Source organism: Arvicola amphibius, unplaced genomic scaffold (genome assembly GCF_903992535.2).
Source record: "Arvicola amphibius unplaced genomic scaffold, mArvAmp1.2, whole genome shotgun sequence".
NCBI classification, from domain to species: Eukaryota; Metazoa; Chordata; class Mammalia; order Rodentia; family Cricetidae; genus Arvicola; species Arvicola amphibius.
Window position 1 is genome coordinate 1,890 of NW_024582302.1, and position 5,072 is coordinate 6,961.

A 5,072-nucleotide genomic window follows, 5' to 3' on the forward strand; every position below is an offset into this window, starting at 1 on the left:
CACTGCAGAATCAGTTCATCTCAATTTTGTCTCAGGTCTCAGCAAGGTCTCTTGAGGCAAAAGGAATGACTTAGGGCACCAGTGGATGTCTTCCTGGAAATCAGTGTGTTGTTCCACATGACCCAAGAACGGGGTACAAATGGCTCTAAGGGGATCGTCGCCACAGGAGTGGTCATTAAACAAACACTCTGTGGGTCTGGAGGCTGTACAGAAGGCTCAACAGGTAAGAGCACTGACTTTTGTTCCTGGGGGCCTGAGTTTGGTTCCTATTGTCTCCATAAGAGCTCACAGCCGTCTGTAACCCCAGCTCCCAGGGACCCGAGGCCCTCTTCTGGCATCTATGGGCAGTAGGCATGCAAGTGGTACACACACTTGCTTACATGCAGGTTAAACACCCATAAAACTAAAGAAACCACGATGCTGGGCTTTGGCTGATGAAGGTGAAGGAACATGGGTGACGTGCAAAGCAGAGAGTAGAGTGGATCAGCTCAGTGGCAGTGGAGGGAGCTGGCCAGCACCGCTTCAGGGAGGCCTCTTGTCACCGGCAGGGACAATGGCAGTGGCTGTTTGATGCAGGTAAAGACAGCTTCATCTGCGTGTGTGGCAGTTGAGGAGTTTTGTTCAGAGACCTCTACTCCTCAGGTGAGGATGAAATTCCTGACTTGAAAAAAAAAAAAAGAATATAAGAACTACCAGTATGGGAGCTGGAGAGATGGCTCAGTGGTTAAGAACACTGACTGCTCTTCCGGAGGTTCTGAGTTCAATTCCCAGCAACCACATGGTGGCTCACAACCACCTGTAATGACATCTGGCGACCTCTTCTGGCCTGCAGGCATGCATGCAGACAGAACACTTTATACACAATAAATACATACAAACATACATACATACATACATACATACATACTACCAGTATGAAGCAAAGTTCAAGTTTTTTATTAGGAGGAGGCATTAACAGATTTAAACACGAGGTTGACGAGGAGAGGCATCTAGAAAAGGACAGAGACGATTGAAAGATGGATTTCAGCTTCTCAAGACGGTTACTTCTTCAGCCATCTTTCTTTGACTGGGTTTATCCAGTAAGCAAACCATGGGAAAAATTTACCAAACAAATTTAGCAAAATCCACATCCTTATTTTCAAGGAGGAAGAATATACTTGTAGCTCATTGGAAACTAAATTTGGTCTCTGATGGAGGTTTCCAGGCCTGCCTCTCCTGGATCAGGAGAGATGGCTGGGGAAGGCACACATCAGCGTGGAGAGGAGACCCGCTCAGGTCTGTTCAGTTCCTCATGCCGTGCTCACAGGAGACAAACGCTTGTGCACAGATGTCAGTTGTGGAAAGAAAAGTCAGGAGCGTTTGAAGTCACACGAGGTGAGTGTCTCACCCTATAGAAGAAAGTGGTTAAGAACAAATTCTGAGTTAAGACTGTGAAGTCGTGATACTGACTAGGCAGCCGTACTAAACAGATCCCAGAAAGAGAGTCCCCACAGCTCAGGTGTGTGTTCTCAGGGTACTTCCTGTCCCAAGCAGATCCCTGGGCGCTGTCCCTACCTAAAGCAGTACAGAAAGACCTGTTAAGGGGCTGGAGAGATGGCTCAGCGGTTAAGAGCATTGCCTGCTCTTCCAAAGGTCCTGAGTTCAATTCCAGCAACCACATGGTGGCTCACAACCATCTGTAATGAGATCTGGTGCCCTCTTCTGGCCTGCAGACATACATACCGACAGAATATTGTATACATAATAAATAAATATTTTTATTTTTAAAAAAAGAAAGACCTGTTAAGAGCCCATAGCAATAGGGCCAAGAGAGAAATGTGTGAGCCACGCCCCCATGGGTATCTGTCTACTCTATTGCAAGGGTCTCAGGAACCACCTCTCACTAATTACTGGCAGTCAAAATATAGCTGCCTCTTTCCCACCTGTGGGAAGAACCAACCAATGACAGACCAGTGATTTGGGATTCCCCATTGTACGCTCTGGATACCATAGGTTAATAAAGAATCTGTCTTAGACCTGGCAGGGCAGAATAAAGGTAGGTAGGGAAAGCTATACTGAATGCTGGGAGAAAGAAGGCAGAGTCAATGAGACATCATGTGGCCCCACTGGAAACAGACGCCGGAATTTTACCCGGTAAGTCACAGCCTCGTGGCGATGCAAAGATTAATGGAGATAGGTTAAATTAAGATATGAGTTAGCCAGAAATCCGTTTAAGCTATTGGCCAAACAATGTTGCAAATACTGTGGTTTCTGTGTATTTATCTCGGGGCGGGAACAAACAAGCTGCCTCCTACAACAGACCAGGGATGCTGCAGGGTCATGAGTATGGGAGAAAACTCCTAGTCCAATCCTAGGGACCTTTCTAGAACTGTGACTGCAGTTCCATAGGAGGAGGAGGAGGAAACACACGGAAGATTGTACACAAAGAGGGCTAGCTGCCCTCCTGTGTTCTCAGTAGGGGCCTTTTCTGTGACATCTGTCTGTGGGGGATCAGAATCAGGTCTCTAACAAGAGGGTGATGGGTCTGTTTATTATTTTCTTTCTGCTTTACAATAGAGTTAATGTCAGCATAGAGGCCCCAGCCCCTGTGTGTGGATACAACTTTGCTCTTATGGGACAGGTGCATTCATAGCTTGGGCTTGAAGTCCTTAGGGAGACAAGAACTTAAATCCTGCCCCTTCCTTACCTCTGCTTCTTCCATATCAGAAAAGTCACCACAGCTCCCGTAACCAAAGCTCCAAGACCCAGGCCAGTAAGAATCGCCATGAGGAAGATGTTTGGTGGAGGAGGCTCTGATGGAGGAGAGGAAGGAAGAGGGCTCTGACCCTCGCCCTCAACCCTGATCCCGCCCTGGTTCTTCATTCCCTGACAACAGACTCTCGCGCGCACCACATCCATTCCTTACCCCACGTCAGGATCAGGGGCTCAGGGAACCCCTCATGGTTCACATGGCATGTGTATCTCAGCTCCTCTCCAGAAGGAACCACCACAGCTGCCCACTTCTGGAAGGTTCCATCTCCTGCAGGCCTGGTCTCTATCACCTCCATATCCTGGGTGTGGTTGTTCCTATCCCTCTGCCAGGTCAGGGTGATGTCAGCAGGGTAGAAATTCAGGGCCCAGCACTTCAGGGTGACATTCCCTCCGGGTCTAACTTGACGGGCCACATATGTTTGGGGAGGGTCTGAGGGGAGCAATTGGAAAATTCAGGCATTTGCAATTTCTCCTGAGGATTGAGCCATGCTCATGTGACCATCCCCGGAAAGGGTGGGAGAGGTGGAGGGGAGCAGAATTCACACAGCAGCCTAAACTCGGGAGCTGGATGAGGAATTCCTTGGAAATTTTCAGAATGATCATGAGCCAGCACAGAGCAGAAGGCTCTGAATCTCACTCTAGGTAAACAGAGTTCTGACGTCTGGTTCTGACTGGGTGGAGGAGGCGGGGGAGGGCTTAAGACACTCAGCAACCCTGGAGTCAGACATTCAGTGTCATTGTGCAAGGACAGTGAACAGGCCTGAGAGAGGCCCTAATTCCCAGCGCAGCTGTGGAAGGGACCGGCTGCCTAATAGACAACCCTGGACTACCCTGGGGGAAGGGGGAATCCTCTGGAGAGTTTCTCTCTCCTGTTGAGTCGGGAAACTCAGGAGCAGTCTTAAGCCTTTGATGCAAGACAGTGTAAATCCTCCAGCTGCTCCCTGCTGAGGGAGGAGGCCTCAGGAGCCAGGAGTTCTAATCTCAGAAGAAGGAGTTGGCAAGCGCCCCTCTTACCAGAGCGCAGCAATGTTTCCTTCCCAAGGTCCAGGCATCTACGAAGCATTTTCACGCATTCCCCCGGCAGGTAAGTCCTCAAATATTCTGCCTCTTCCACCCAGACGCTTTTTAGGATTTGAGCTGCCTTGCCCTCTGCAGTCCAAGAGCTCAAGTTCTCATTCAGGGCGATGTAATCGTGGCCATAGTAGGTGACTCGATAGTGCCCTCGGAGGAAGTTCCCATTATTTTCCACAGTGCAGCCATACACCTTCTGTAGGGTGTGATATTCTGCCCCACCCCCATTCAACTATCAGTCACTGCTGTTTCTCCCCCCTCCCGGGATTTTGTCCCAAACTAACCCTGTTCTGGGATCACAATCCTTGACTGAACCCTGGACCTGGAGATCTAATGGGACCTGGAGGGGTTGTGACCTCCGATCTGGGATGACTCACCGCCGTCCTTGCTGTGTCCGTAGTACTTCATCAGGACCCGAAAAAGCTTTCGGTCGCTCTGTGACTGGTACAGGGCTTCCTCTGTTTGATTGTGCCAATACTCAGGCGGCTCCTGCTCCATCCAGGGAGCCCGAGGTTGCACGCTCACAGTCGCTGCTTTGCTATCGAATCCCTGGACCTGTGTGGTATCAACGTAGCTGACGTAGATGCACCGTGGCTCCCAGATGTCCGGTCCATAAACCACGGTGTCGAAAAACTGCAGCCAGTGTGAGCCTGGGGATGATGCGCACTGAGACCCTGACCGGGGCCCAGGGCTGGCTGGTGGATTGGGAAGGGAGGAAAGCAGGCATGGTGAAGGGAGAGGGGGCAGGGGTCCTCAAGCTGAGGGAGCGGGAAGGTCTGGTTAGGCTATGGAGGCGATGCAAAGAGGAGGATTTCCAGTGTGGCACCCTGCTCCCCTCAAGGTCATTTCCCTTCAGGTCCCACGCCCACCTGCACAGTTCTGGGTCAGGGGCAAGGCCAGCACCAGCAGCAGAAGGGCAGAGGGTCTAGGTGTCCTCATCCTCCGAGATGAGTGGCATCCCAGCCAGGACCGGTATCGCTTCTCTTTGTAACTCTGATGTGGAGGAGGCTGACTGGCTTCTCTAAGAATTCCCAAAGGTGGTGATGTACATCTGGTGGGTTGGGTCGTGGAGAGATGGACTTTTGGAAAAGAAATACTTAGGGCCCTGCTTTGGACCCAGCTCTGCGCCCTGGTATCCTGGGATCAGTGTCTGAACACAAGTTGCTTTACCCTGATCCCCGCAGTCCTGCTTCTGGTCACAACATCCTTGCGTCCTAGCCCAGAGCCCAGAAAGTCAGTAATTCTCGAAG

At 50.7% G+C, this 5,072-nt stretch overlaps 1 pseudogene; it reads right to left on the reverse strand.

Moving 5' to 3' along the window:
• Positions 1-2,648: 2,648 nt before the first annotated feature.
• On the reverse strand, positions 2,649-4,761 carry LOC119805763 (annotated as a pseudogene).
• Positions 4,762-5,072: the final 311 nt, after the last annotated feature.